This window comes from Staurois parvus, unplaced genomic scaffold, assembly GCF_062004578.1.
Source record: "Staurois parvus isolate SC_StPar_1 unplaced genomic scaffold, SC_StPar_1.0 ptg000543l, whole genome shotgun sequence".
Classification (NCBI taxonomy): domain Eukaryota; kingdom Metazoa; phylum Chordata; class Amphibia; order Anura; family Ranidae; genus Staurois; species Staurois parvus.
In genome coordinates, this window is record NW_028318339.1 from 3,380,494 (window position 1) to 3,396,933 (window position 16,440).

Consider the following 16,440-nt stretch of genomic DNA (forward strand, 5'->3'; position numbering starts at 1 on the left):
TAACTAGAGACTGCAGACATACTACAGGAGATGATCAGAGACTGTGGACATACTACAGGAGATGACCAGAGACTGCGGACACAGTACAGGGGATGAACAGAGACTGTGGACATACTACAGGAGATGACCAGAGACTGTGGACACAGTATAGGGGATGACCAGAGACTGCGGACATACTACAGGAGATGATCAGAGACTGCGGACACAGTATAGGGGATGACCAGAGACTGCGGACATACTACAGGAGATGACCAGAGACTGCGGACACAGTACAGAGGATGACCAGAGACTGCAAACATATTACATGAGATGATCAGAGACTGCGGACACAGTACAGGGGATGACCAGAGACTGCGGGCACAGTACAGGAGATGACCAGAGACAGCAGACATACTACAGGAGATGACCAGAGACTGCGGACATACTACAGGAGATGACCAGAGACTGCGGACACAGTACAGGGGATGATCAGAGACTGCGGACATAGTACAGGAGATGACCAGAGACTGCAAATACAGTACAGGGGATGACCAAAGACTGCGGACACAGTACAGGAGATGACCAGAGACTGTGGACATAATACAGGAGATGACCAGAGACTGCAGACACAGTACAGATGACCAGAGACTGCGGACATAGTACAGATGACCAGAGACTGCAAACACAGTGCAAGGGATGACCAGAGACTGTGGACCTTTGGGGAGGGAGGGGGAGCGGGTACTCGAATTTGACAGGTATCAGCTCCCAGTTCCGTGGAGTTGTCCTACCTCCCTGTCTTCTGGGACACGTGACAGGTCCCAGAAGACTGGCGGACCATTCACAAAGCGCAGCTTTTCTCGCGCATGTTCAGTGGGCACCCGGCTGTCACAGCCAGTGCCCACACTAAAGATGCTGGAGCCGGGAGAGAAGACTGCGCAGCGCTGGACTGAGGAACAGGTAAGGCTCTGCTGCAGAGAAGAGCCAAACAGCCTGCCCGGTATTCTGACACGGCGACAGCGGGAATACCGGACTGGCCGCTCCATATTGGCTCCATAAGGCACACAGACATTTTTCCCCATTTTTTTGGGGAAAAAAGTGCGTCTTATGGAGCAAAAAATAAGGTATATATCTTTTCCCCCCAGTATATATATATTTAACAATCTGTTATACTTAGAAGTAAATATCAGTCTCCTTGTTGAAAAAAACCCTAATCAGAAAAACTAATGGGACTTTAAAGGTACCAAACCATACCAATAAAAGTGAATTGAACAAATATAGGAACAGCAGATAAAATTGAACACCTATTAATAGGTTAAAAAACCACTCATAGGTTGAGCATATTCATCAGACATAAAGAACCATAAAAATAAAATACAGAAAGTGAGACCCGGCCACAGTAAATTGTTGCTGATGTCCTAGACGCAGACGGCGTCACGAGTATCAACCGCAAAAAACAGCAGCCATAGCCTTAGAGCAAACAGGCTAAACTGTACAAATAGTGGATAAGATGGTACATGGCTATCAATGGAAACTGATAATTGTGTTAATGTTGATATAGAACACCTAACCAGATAGTATCATAGGTGTTGAAGAACAAATAAACATGTAGTTTGCACTTGAAACCATGAAAAGGTACTTTGTTTTGGGATTCCAACACATTTCGTGGGACAGAGCCCACTTCTTCAAGGAACAAGACAAAACATAAATTTCAGTTGATGATACCAGCACAATCTCAGATAGCTCCTGCAAGATATGGGTCAATCGTATCTGGATGGACAGATACGATAACAACCATAAATAATGATCATCGATCAAGAAAGAATCCAAGTCCACTTGAAGACTTGTAAAAAACAGAGTCATCATTCATTGAATCAGAGATCTATTGGCCAAATGCTACAGATCACCAAGTATAGTAGGGCTCAGATTACTTTCCATCAGTGGAGAAAAGTTTCTTATCAAAGGAGGGGGAGGGAAAAAACTCAAGCCCTCTTCCCCATTTGTAGTCCTATCAGTCTTCTTGTGTTAACATTTCTAAAAAAAAATGCCATGAAAACAATGTTTGCACAAGCTCGTATAATTGCTGTGTATTGGGTAAATTGCAGTTGATGACCATGTACACATTTTAGTTGCTCCCATTGTTTTGCATATATCATACTTCAGTGCCATCTAGAGTGAGTAATAAAATGCTTCACTCATAGAAACTGATGCAGAAAAGGTTATGTGCATGTGGGAATGGCTATCCAAAATGTCCTAAATAAAAGGCCAGCAGCATAAGCTGAAAGAAGGCCACATAACAACAGAAGAACTAAGAAGGAAAGTTTGTGCTAGAGGGAACAAAGAAGGAACTTCAGTTGGGGATGATGCTAGCACCCGAGCTCCTATAGTTGCTGAAGTAGAGCCTGGAGCTCTGTTTGTTATGGAAATCGCAATCTATAACTCAAGATAACATTTTAAAGTATCCCTATTGTATACAGATCATTGTCCATGCTTATTCGTTGGGAATGCTAGGTAGCGTGAGCATGTGTTAAATGTATATCTGTAATACTCTGTATGTCTTGTATTGTTTTCTTACAATTGTAAGTAGTTTGTTTGTACAGCATTCTTTTTTAGCACAATAATATACTACAGAGGTTTTTGCTTCCTTGCATTACTGCTAAGTGACATAAAGAGACAAAGCAAAATACCTTATGTATTTTGATCCAAACAGCTGCCTTGTATTCCAACTGACTTTACTGATTTGTGGCTGCACTGCTAACATGGTACATTGGCACATGTCCTGCTTCTGTTGCTGAAGAAGGAAAAGAAGTCTCAGGAACAGCACATCACACAAGCAACCTCAGTCTAGACTCCATCCAAACCACGGCCCGAGCATATTTCGCCCCCTTCACAGGGCTTACTCGTTCTGTTGCTAATTTTAACCTATATTTTGAAAAGGTTTCCCTTTCTCATTGGTGCATCACCAAATCAGCTAGTGCCCTGACTTTTGTTTAGAGCCCAACTCCAGGTTGAGCACACCCCCCCACACACACACATATTAGGTTTTATATTTTTTTTTTTTGCCTACATACACTACTGTGTAAAGGTTTTAGGCTGGTGTTAAAAATTCAGTATGTAGCCAAGTGCTGGCTATATCATTATGCCATTCAGGGACATTTACATATGACACTATGGTTAATCCTTTTTCCCCCTAGTGCCCAGTACTGGGACTGCTACATCACTTCCTATTCGCAGAGTGGATCCAGTTCTTCTGACAGCAGAGGATGCTGGGACCCCTACAACCAATATATACTGCATTTATGAGCACTGATTGAACTACAACTACCAAAGAGCTGGGGAACCAGAAGGTTGCTGGGAGAGAAGTTATATTCTACTGCAAAGAAGTGCCTCACCCTCTTGGTGCAAGATTCAGAGCTGAACACAGGGGGACTACCATTCTCCACCAGAGACAAGTTGCTAGCTGCTACTGCAGGACTCTCAGCACAGTGATGATGCAGATTGCCACATTGGGATTGCATAAGTGTCTGTGCATTAGGACTGTCACTATCCAGTCTTCAGCCAACCATTTCTCTTACCACACTGACAGGCTGTCAGGTAACTCTGCACTTCTCTGTGAACAGCCAAAAACCTGTGCAAGAACCCTGTTCCTAGGAGGCCGTGACCGGGCGGATGCCCAACCTCTTTCTGACAACACTCTAGAGACCCTGCATGCAGCCACCTTTACATCTCAGTACCAAGAGATCTTTGCTTTGTGCATTTACCACATCCTATCTTTTATTTTCTTTGAATTACTGTTACTCACCACTGTATATGGGCCCCACCGTTGCTAGCAGAAGACAATGGCTACTATCACATCAGGAGCTTTAAACATTTCAGGACTCAAGTTGCTATTTCTAGTTAAAGGAACTTTAAGAGACAGCTAAGCCATTGTTATTCAAATTAGGGCGTCTATACCCATTTAGGCCAATATATATATATATACAGTATATGTATTTATTTATAATTCTTTGCATTCCCTGTTGTGGCACCGGAATCCAAGAGGGAGCTGATAAGTCAACAAGCCTTTTCTTCCCCCTCCTGTTGCTGGTGTTGCAGTTACATAGTTACAATGTACCATTTGTGACCATTTAATCTGTTACCAATGGTATTTTGTTATTTCCATTTTCTTAGTGTTTTGCTGTTATGCATTAATTGAGGATGTCCCTCCTAAACCTTCATTCTGTAGTTTACTCTTTTGAACGAGCCTAATATAGAGATGTTACTAAAGAATAGTGTCTCTTGCATTAATATTTCATACTGTTGAAATATGTCTGAACCCAGAGTGTCAGAGTTGATGGGTTAGGGCAACCACTGGGGACAAGCTTTGTCAAGCGGCCCCTGCGGGGGTAGAGCTACACATAAATTAAGAATGATTTCAGAAATAGAAGTGATAATAGTTTATTCTTATCAATTACAAAATGCAAAGTAGATGGACAGAAGAGAAATCCAAACCAAATCAATCTTTTCTGTGAACACCTTTACCTTCAAAAGAGAATCAATTCTTACTCACACTTTTTGAAAGTACTGCAGGTTGTTCCACATATCTTGGAGAACTAACCACAGATCTTCTGTGGATGTTGGCTGCCTCAGATCCTTCTGTCTCTTCATGTAATCCCAGACAGACTTGATGATATTGAGATCAGAACTCTGTTGGGGCCAAACCATCACTTCCAGGACTCTTTGATCTACTTTACGCTGAAGATAGTTCTAAATGACATTAGCTGTATGTTCTGGGGTTGTTATCCTACTGCAGAATACATTTGGGACCAATCACACGCCTTCCTGATGGTATGGCATGAAGGATAAGTACAGTGCCTTGAAAAAGTATTTATACTCCTTGAAATTTTCCACATTTTGTCATGTTACAACCAAAAACATAAATGTATTTTATTAGGATTTTACGTGATAGACCAAACAAAGTGGCACATAATTGTGAAGTGGAAGGAAAATGATAAATAGTTTTCAGAATTTTTCACAAGTAAATATCTGAAAAGTGTGGCTTACATTTGTATTCAGCCCCCTGAGTCAATACTTTGTAGAACCAACTTTCGCTGCAACTACAGCTGCAAGTCTTTTTGGGGATGTCTCTACCAGCTTTTCACATCTAGAGAGTGACATTTTTGCCCATTCTTCGTTGCAAAATAGCTCTGTCAGATTGTATGGAGAGCGTCTATGAACAGCAATTTTCAAGTCTTGCCACAGATTCTCAATTGGATTTAGGTCTGGACTATGACTGGGCCACTCTTACTCATAAGTATGCTTTGGTCTAAACCATTCCATTGTAGCACTGGCTGTATGTTTAGGGTCGCTGTCTTGCTAGAAGGTGAACCTCCGCCCCAGTCTTTTGCAGATTCTAACAGGTTTTCTAAGATTGCCCTGTATTTGGCTCCTTCCATCTTCCCATCAACTCTGACCAGCTTCCCTGTCCCTGCTGAAGAAAAGCATCCCTGCAACATGATGCCCCCACCACCATGTTTCACGGTGGGGATAGTGTGTTCAGGATGATGTGCAGTGTTAGTTTTCTGCCACACATAGTGTTTGCTTTTAGACCAAAAAGTTCAATTTTGGCCAAAGCACCTTCTTCCACATATTTGCTGTGTCCCCCACATGGCTTCTCACAAACTGCAAACGGGACTTTTTAATGGCTTTTTTTTAACAGTGGCTTTCTTCTTGCCATTCTTCATGAAGGCCAGATTTGTGGAGTGCACGACGAATAGTTGGACAGATTCTCCCACCTAAGCTGTGGATCTCTGCAGCTCCTCCACAGTTACCAGGGGCCTCTTTGCTGCTTTTCTGATTAATGCTCTCCTTGCCTGGCCTTTCAGTTTAGGTGGATGCCCATGTCTTGATAGGTTTGCAGTTGTACCATATGCTTTCCATTTTCAGATGATAGATTGAACAGTGCACTGTGAGATGTTCAAAGCTTGATATATTTTTTCATAACCAAACCCTACTTTAAATGCCTCCACAACTTTATCCCTGACCTGTCTGGTGTGTTCATTGGCCTTCATGAACAGCTGTATTTATACTGAGATTAAATTACACACAGGTGGGCTCTATTTACTAATTAGGTGACTTCTGAAGGCAATTGGTATCAGAGTAAAGGGGGCTTAATACAAATGCACGCCACACTTTTCAGATATTTATTTTTGAAAAAATGTTTAACACCATTTATTATTTTCCTTCCATTTCACAATTATGTGCCACTTTGTGTTGGTCTATCACATAAAATCCCAATAAAATACATTTATGTTTTTGGTTGTAACACGACAAAATGTGGAAAATTCCAAGGGGTATGAATACTTTTTCAAGGCACTGTATCTGCCAGTATTTCTCAGCATTGAGGACACCATTGATCCTGACCAAATCTCTAACTTCATTTGCAGAAATGCAGCCCAAAACATGCAAGGAACCTCCACCATGCTTCACTGTTGCCTGCAGACACTCATTATTGTACTGCTCTCCAAATCTTCATCTAACAAACTGCCTACTGCTATAGCCAAATATTTCACATTTTTGCTTCCATTTTTCTGCACCCCAGTTAATATGTTTTCATGCATAGTTGAGTCACTTAACCTTTTTTCCAGGTATGGCTTTTTGGCCGCAATTCTTCCATGAAGACCACTTCTGGCCAGACTTCTCCGGACAGTAGATGGATTTCTGCCACTTTTGTACTGATGGCACTGCTGCACATCTTCTGATGTCAAACGGAAGTAGGCATGATGTTACTTTCATCTGCTGCATTAGGTTTCCTTGGCCGACCACTGCATCTACATAAAACTGGCTTCCACAACTTCACCTTACAGTCACTTCACGCCGAATCTGACTTTGAAATCGTGCATCTTCAGGTGAAGTGATTTAAAAGCCACATGTCAGTGCAATATCAAGTGCGACTTGGCTGACATCTGTGTGACTTCATGCAGACGTCTATGCAAGTCAGTCACACTTAAAATCACAAAAAACTGTGAAATTTTAACAATTTCATTGCTGACAATAGGGTGCAACTTGCCTTGTGATTTAAAACTGTTAAATTTCATTACAAGTCGCACCGGTGCAAACAAGGGCTAAGTAGCAGAGTTTGGCTGTTCCTCATCCAGTTTCAAGCCTCCTACACAACTGTTGATGTTGGTTCAGTTAATGACTGTGCTTAAACCTACATATGAAATTGATGACCTTTATCGCCTGTTTGGTATAATTGGTTAATCATACTTCTGACTTCAATTTTACACCAATCTTACAAAAATCCCTGACTTTGCGTAAGTGTACAAAGGGTGCAAGTGTACTCACACTAAATATTGATTTGATTTTGATTTTTCTTCTTTTCGCTCACTTTGCATTTTGTAAATTGATAAAAATAAACAATTAAAATCCATATTTTTGAAAGCATTCTTACTTTAAAGCATTTTTCACACCTGCCTAAAACTTTTGCACAGTACTCAACGTGTTTTTCTTGGTGTCTCAAAGCCCTTTTCCAGAACTATTTGCAACAGCAATGGGCTCTCTTCTATCCCGCAGTATACAAAACTTACAGATTGACATAAGTCCCATTCTCTAGTACAATCTCCTTTGAACCCAGTCCTTCCACATGTACCATGGGAGTCTGTTCATGGTGCCCTGGTCTCACAGAAATTGGGTTGGGGCTGGGATCATACACTAGTTGTGCATTGTGGTAGGTGAATGCATTCATTTTTATCGACTTTCAAAGCCCCAAAACATACTCATCAACACAAAATACCCTCATTTTTAATGAGGCAGCACGCTGTACAGCATTTGCATTGTGAGATTCTACGTGGAACTATTGTCCATTACTGTATTGTGTCTTGGAGTGCAATTTACAATGCATGGCATCATTACGCAGGAACTTTTTTCCTAGAAAGCACATGTAAGAACATCAAGAAAATGTTTACGGCCATGTGAATGAAGCCACATAGTGATACTTGGACAATGAAAACAGTGTGGTTGCACATACATAATCAAATGTTTGGAAATGCTGTGCTACACAAACAGTAAAAGTACATACAGTGCTAAAATAATAACAAGAAAGGAAAATGAATACGTAACTGTAATGTGCTACATTTTCCATCTTCAGCTTAGCAAGGGTTACTTCAGCTGATAAAGTCCTTTAAATAATCAAGAGTGCCAAAAATTATAAATAGCTGCTGAGCAAGAACAAGATGATTAGCTTATGCTAATCGGTTGTTAATTAAAAACAATCAAATAGCTTAACATGTTTTTTCTTTAATTAGCTATTTCAGATCTGAAAGACTTGTGTACAATTATCGAAGGCCTCTTTATGAAATGATCTGGAAATATAAAGCAAAACAATAAATTGTGGGCACTTAAATATATCAGTAGCATATTTCCATCATCATGTGTGGTGCTTGAGCTTCCTTTTGTCACTTGTATGACATATGCTCCGTATTAAAATAAAATGTCCTTGTCTTGAAATGGAGAGTAAATTATTACTTTTAGAGTTAGTTGTCTATCACTATTTGCTAATATATCATTAAGACAGCTGGAGTTCCAGACTCCATTTGCATTATTCATGCTTGAAACTGATGCAAAAGATTCATTGTCCAAGGCCAAACTCTGCAAAGAAAGTTCAACATAAAGTTTAGTTTTCCTGTCTTTTTTCTTTGGTGAATATTTTCAGCCTTTAACTGCAATATATTAAGTTTTAGGACTCTAAAGCACATTGCACACAGAGTTTGTGTGTGATTCGTAGGGACAGGTGCAGCATTCAGCCCCACTAGAGGCAGCCTGTCAACGTCTATGGCAGGCTGCAACTGGACAGAAACTGTATGGAATGACAGTGGTGGGACCACAAGTTCAAGCAGTGCCAAGGGCAAAGATGGACAAGGCTAAACGCTGTACTGAGTGACAGTAGTGGGACCACAAGTTCAACCAGTGCCCAGGGCAAAGAAGCCAAATTGCACCCCCTTTTCTCATTGCTCCTTTGATCCCAGGGCACATGTCTCTTGTGAAGGAGGCAGAGGGGCGCCAGACTAAGTGCAGCATTAATGGTAAATTTTATTAAAAAAATACAACTGGCAACTCACATAAAGTAGACAAAGATATGCAAGTCAGTATGATGTCCGGATCCCCTAGGGATGGTCGATAAAAGGCGGAGTATGGGTAGCTGAATAGGAAGCAAGAGGAGCATCATAATGCAGCCTACCGCCGCACTAACCAGCGTAGAACACAAGATGGCGCCGGACCGGATGTGACATCAGCAGGGAATATGATGATGTAAGTGGACGGTGACGCGTTTCAAAGCTTCCAGGTCTGAAGAAGAAGTGGAAGCTTCAAAACTCATCACCGCCCACTTACATCATCATGTTCCCTGCTGACGTCACATCTGGTCTGGTTCAGCTCCATCTTGCATTCCATGCTGGTTAATGCGGTGGTCGGCTGCATTAGGATGCTCCTCTTGCTCCCTATTCAGCTACGCATAGACTGCCTGTTATCGACCATCCCTAGGGGATCTGGACATCATACTGACATGCCTATCTTTGTCTACTCTGCTGTGAATTGCCAATTGTATGTTTTTAATAAAATTTACCATTAATGCTGCACCTAGTCTGGGGCCCCTCTGCTTCCTTCTACTTACAGAGTTTCAGCTTTGCTCTAAGAGTGCTGTTGATGCCACTGATGTCGTTTTTCTGTGCTCCCTCTTGAATTTCACATGGTCTCCATATGGACTATTATATGGACGCTTAATATAACCATACACCGCTCCAGCACCAGTTATTATTCTCCACATGTCCCTTCTGCCCACCCCTTGTCCCAGCCCTGCTGAGTGGTACTCATATTTAGGGCCCTGTGCTTTAAGGGGTGAAGCTCCAGAACACAGGTCTTCAAATATGGGACATCCTAGACAGGCCGAAAAACCTTCTTGAGACCTCCCTGCAGGCTGTAGTATGCATGGATCATACATCCTCGTCTAGAACATATCCAATCCTGTGATTCATAAATAAAGGAGCAGCAGCACTCTAATAAAACCTGATATAGTTTGGTATTTTTTAAGCTGTTTGTAAAATACATTTACTAGTTTTTTTAATAATCCATGGTCATTTATTAAGTGTTCTTGCATAGCAAGGAACACTTATTGTTATCTCACATATATATTCTTATTCTTATTCTTATTATAGCCATATTTGCCACGCTAACTCCTCCCACAGTTTTTACACTACAAAGACAAGTAATATATCAAAATGTGCGCATTGATCCCGATCGGATTGCTATTACTTTGTAGAACGTTTCGCCGAATCGTTCAAGAAATATCGCGGTTTTTGCGGCGAAATTTTCCCATAGGAATGCATTGAGCAGCACAGCACAGCTAGAGTGTGCAAAGGAAAAATCAGAAAAATCAGAACATGATTTGTAAACTGCCATCACTCTTTCATTTTCAAGCCCACCTACACATATCTTATATCAAAACGTTCAGCTAACCCTGCTGTCACTAGAAATGTTCACGGCTAGGACATACTCCTGATAGTTTTCACAATATGACCATTTGTTTGGACCTCACACCTCCCATTGACTTTCATTGAAACTCCACTCTAGACACCAGACATTTTAAGGGACGTTTTTAAACTGCGACTGTGCCTTCATTTGTTATCTTTCAGAGACATACTATACATCAAACTGTAGGTCTTTTTCTTGTGATTGTCACAATATAAAGCTTTTCACGGTAGCATTTATACTTTTAAAACTACAAGCGTTTGAAGATGGCAATCGCCAGTGAATTTGGCAAGTTTAAATAGCCTGTTTAGAGCACAGCTCCTCACACACCTGTGACTGACTGAGGTAACAGGTGCAAGCAAAGGTCACTCAGGGGGCAGCTGAGTCACATTAGAGTGAGAAAGCTACAATGTGAAAGGAAAAATCAGAACATGATTTGTAAACTGCCATAACTATGTCATTATCAAGCCCACCTACACATATCTTATATCAAAACGTTCAGCTAACCCTGCTGTCACTAAAAATGTTCACGGCTAGGACATACTCCTGATAGTTTTCAGAATATGACCATTTGTTTGCACCTCACTCCTCCCATTGACTTTCATTGAAACTCCACTTTAGACACAAGAAATTTTAAGGGACGTTTTTAAACTGCGACTGTGCCTTCATTTTTAATATTGCAGAGACATACTATATATCAAAATTTAGGTCTGTTTCTTGTGATTGTCACAATATAAGCCTTTTCACGGTACCATTTATACTTTTAAAACTACAACCGTTTGAAGATGGCAATCGCCAGTGATGTCAGCAACTTGGAGCAGTTTGTTTATAACCATGACTCTGCCCTTGGTGTGGAGGGAGTTGCCATAGGAACCCAGCTGTGTGAGCAGGAAGCAGAGAGACAAAAGCTAACCTGCCCACTCCAGTTGTGTGGAGGCCAGAACACCACACAATTTCCACAGAAATTGTGAAGACGCCAGTGAAGTAAGCAATTTGAAGCAGTTTGTTTTTAACCGCTCTTCTCTGCCATATTTGAAATCTAATTCTTTTTCTTATTATAGCCATATTTGCCACGCTAACTCCTCCCACAGTTTTTACACTACAAAGACAAGTAATATATCAAAACGTGCGCATTGATCCCGATCGGATTGCTATTACTTTGTAGAACGTTTCGCCGAATCGTTCAAGAAATATCGCGGTTTTTGCGGCGAAATTTTCCCATAGGAATGCATTGAGCAGCACAGCACAGCTAGAGTGTGCAAAGGAAAAATCAGAAAAATCAGAACATGATTTGTAAACTGCCATCACTCTGCCATTTTCAAGCCCACCTACACATATCTTATATCAAAACGTTCCACTAACCCTGCTGTCACTAAAAATGTTCACGAATACCAGTAGTGTACCGCGCTCCAATATATTCTACCTTATGTGATATAATGAATTCATAAGTGTACCACCGATAATCAAATAATTACATCAATTAATTATACTTAAATATATGATTTGTGTAAATATATAAAATAAATTAATTTATCAATGTGAAAAAACAAAAACTATGAATGAAAAATATAAATAAAAATAAAAAATATTTGCAGTGGGAATGACAGTTCCTTCTGTATAAATGAGATGGTGTTATTATTCAGTCTGGATAAAAATAAAATAAAATTAAAATTAAAATAAAAAAATAAAATAAAATTAAAATAAAAATAAAATTAAAAATTAAAATTAAAACAAAAATAAAATTAAAAATAAAATAAAAATTAAATTAAAATAAAAATTAAAATAAATAAAAAATATTTGCAGTGGGAATGACAGTTCCTTCTGTATAAATGAGATGGTATTATTATTCAGTCTGGATAAAAATAAAAATAAAATAAAAATTAAATTAAAATAAAATTAAAATAAAATTAAAATAAAAATTAAAAAATAAAATAAAATTAAAATTAAAAAAAAAATTAAATAAAAATAAAATTAACATAAAATTAAAATAACATAAAATAAAAATAACATAAAATAAAAATAAAATTAAAAATAAAATAAAATTAAAATAAAATAAAAATAAAATTAAAATTAACATAAAATTAAAATTAACATAAAATTAAAATAAAAATAAAATTAAAATAAAAATAAAATTAAAATTAACATAAAATTTAAATTAAATTAAAATAAAAATAAAATTAAAAATAAAATAAAAATTAACATAAAATTAAAATAAAAATAAAATTAAAATAAAAATAAAATTAAAATTAACATAAAATTAAAATTAAATTAAAATAAAAATAAAATTAAAAATAAAATAAAATAAAAATTAAAATTAAAATAAAAAAAAATAAAAATAAAAATAAATAATTGATATCCCGGATAAGACACTATGTTTCTTTTCTTTAATATTTAATTAATACTAATTTTAGCACGCAATTGAACTTGGCAAGTTTAAAAAGCCTGTTTAGAACAGTCATGCTGACATTCCTCTCAGAGTGAGTTGTCATAGCAACCCAGCTGTCTCAGCACAGTGAGCCTACTCCGCCCTCTCCAGGTGCAGCAACCAAAGGTCACTCAAGAGGCAGATGACTCACGAGGCTGGACTGTGAGCTTCAAAATACAAGCTGAAATGCATTTCTCACTATCAGGCTTGCAATGTGCCCTGCTTACATTTCATCAATCATTTGGTAAAGGTTGCGGCAAGAACACTTTACACAATTTCCCCAGAAATTGTAGATTGTCTAGTTCTTATTTTTAAGTGTTCTTGCATAGCAAGGAACACTTATTGTTATCTCACAAGTATATTCTTATTAAGTGTTCTTGCATAGCAAGGAACACTTATTGTTATCTCACAAGTATATTCTTATTAAGTGTTCTTGCATAGCAAGGAACACTTATTGTTATCTCACATATATATTCTTATTCTTATTCTTATTATAGCCATATTTGCCACGCTAACTCCTCCCACAGTTTTTACACTACAAAAACAAGTAATATATCAAAACGTGCGGATTGTTCCCGATCGGATTGCTATTACTTTGTGGAACGTTTCGCCAAATCGTTCAAGAAATATCGCGGTTTTTGCGGCAAAATTTTCCCATAGGAATGCATTGAGCAACTAGAGTGAGAAGTGACAAATCTAGAGTGTAGAAGGAAAAATCAGAACATGATTTGTAAACTGCCATCACTCTGCCATTTTCAAGCCCACCTACACATATCTTATATCAAAACGTTCAGCTAACCCTGCTGTCACTAAAAATGTTCACGGCTAGGACATACTCCTGATAGTTTTCAGAATATGACCATTTGTTTGCACATCACCCCTCCCATTGACTTTCATTGAAACTCCACTCTAGACACCAGACATTTTAAGGGACGTTTTTAAACTGCGACTGTGCCTTCATTTGTTATCTTTCAGAGACATACTATACATCAAACTGTAGGTCTTTTTCTTGTGATTGTCACAATATAAACCTTTTCACGGTAGCATTTATACTTTTAAAATTACAAGCGTTTGAAGATGGCAATCGCCAGTGAATTTGGCAAGTTTAAACAGCCTGTTTAGAGCACAGCTCCTCACACACCTGTGACTGACTGAGGTAACAGGTGCAAGCAAAGGTCACTCAGGGGGCAGCTGAGTCACATTAGAGTGAGAAAGCTGCAGTGTGAAAGGAAAAATCAGAACATGATTTGTAAACTGCCATAACTATGTCATTATCAAGCCCACCTACACATATCTTATATCAAAACGTTCAGCTATCCCTGCTGCCACTAAAAATGTTCACGGCTAGGACATACTCCTGATAGTTTTCAGAATATGACCGTTTGTTTGCACCTCACTCCTCCCATTGACTTTCATTGAAACTCCACTTTAGACACAAGAAATTTTAAGGGACGTTTTTAAACTGCGACTGTGCCTTCATTTTTAATATTGCAGAGACATACTATATATCAAAATTTAGGTCTGTTTCTTGTGATTGTCACAATATAAGCCTTTTCACGGTAGCATTTATACTTTTAAAACTACAACCGTTTGAAGATGGCAATCGCCAGTGATGTCAGCAACTTGGAGCAGTTTGTTTATAACCATGACTCTGCCCTTGGTGTGGAGGGAGTTGCCATAGGAACCCAGCTGTGTGAGCAGGAAGCAGAGAGACAAAAGCTAACCTGCCCACTCCAGTTGTGTGGAGGCCAGAACACCACACAATTTCCACAGAAATTGTGAAGACGCCAGTGAAGTGAGCAATTTGAAGCAGTTTGTTTTTAACCGCTCTTCTCTGCCATATTTGAAATCTAATTCTTATTCTTATTATAGCCATATTTGCCACGCTAACTCCTCCCACAGTTTTTACACTACAAAGACAAGTAATATATCAAAACGTGCGCATTGATCCCGATCGGATTGCTATTACTTTGTAGAACGTTTCGCCGAATCGTTCAAGAAATATCGCGGTTTTTGCGGCGAAATTTTCCCATAGGAATGCATTGAGCAGCACAGCACAGCTAGAGTGTGCAAAGGAAAAATCAGAAAAATCAGAACATGATTTGTAAACTGCCATCACTCTGCCATTTTCAAGCCCACCTACACATATCTTATATCAAAACGTTCAGCTAACCCTGCTGTCACTAAAAATGTTCACGAATGCCAGTAGTGTACCACGCTCCAATATATACTACCTTATGTGATATAATGATTTCATAAGTGTACCACCGATAATCAAATAATTACATCAATTAATTATACTTAAATATATGATTTGTGTAAATATATAAAATAAATTAATTTATCAATGTGAAAAAACAAAAACTATGAATGAAAAATATAAATAAAAAATAAAAAATATTTGCAGTGGGAATGACAGTTCCTTCTGTATAAATGAGATGGTGTTATTATTCAGTCTGGATAAAAATAAAAATAAAATAAAATTAAAATAAAAATAAAATTAAAAATTAAAATTAAAATAAAATTAAAAATAAAAATAAAATTAAAAATAAAATAAAATTAAAATTAAAATAAAAATAAAATTAAAATTAACATAAAATTAAAATAAAATTAAAATTAAATAAAAATTAAAATAAATAAAAAATATTTGCAGTGGGAATGACAGTTCCTTCTGTATAAATGAGATGGTATTATTATTCAGTCTGGATAAAAAAAAAAAATAAAATAAAAATTTAATTAAAATAAAAAAAAAATTAAATTAAAATTAAAATAAAATTAAAAATAAAATAAAAATAAAAATTAAAATAAAAATAAAATTAAAATTAAAAAAAAATTAAAATCAAAATAAAATTAACATAAAATTAAAAAAAAATAAAATTAAAATAAAAATTAAAATAAAATTAAATTAACATAAAATTAAAATAAAAATAAAAATAAAATTAAAAATAAAATAAAATTAAAATTAAAATAAAAATAAAATTAAAATTAACATAAAATTAAAATTAACATAAAATTAAAATAAAAATAAAATTAAAATAAAATTAAAATTAAAATAAAAATAAATATAAAATTAAAATAAAATAAAAATAAAATTAAAAATAAAATAAAATAATAAAAATTAAAATTAAAATAAAATTAAAATAAAAAAAAATTAAAATAAAAAAAAAAATAAATAATTGATATCCCGGATAAGACACTATGTTTCTTTTCTTTAATATTTAATTAATACTAATTTTAGCACGCAATTGAACTTGGCAAGTTTAAAAAGCCTGTTTAGAACACACATGCTGACATTCCTCTCAGAGTGAGTTGTCATAGCACAGTGAGCCTACTCCGCCCTCTCCAGGTGCAGCAACCAAAGGTCACTCAAGAGGCAGATGACTCACCAGGCTGGACTGTGAGCTTCAAAATACAAGCTGAAATGCATTTCTCACTATCAGGCTTGCAATGTGCACTGCTTACATTTCAACAATCATTTGGTAAAGGTTGCGGCAAGAACACTTTACACAATTTCCCCAGAAATTGTAGATTGTCTA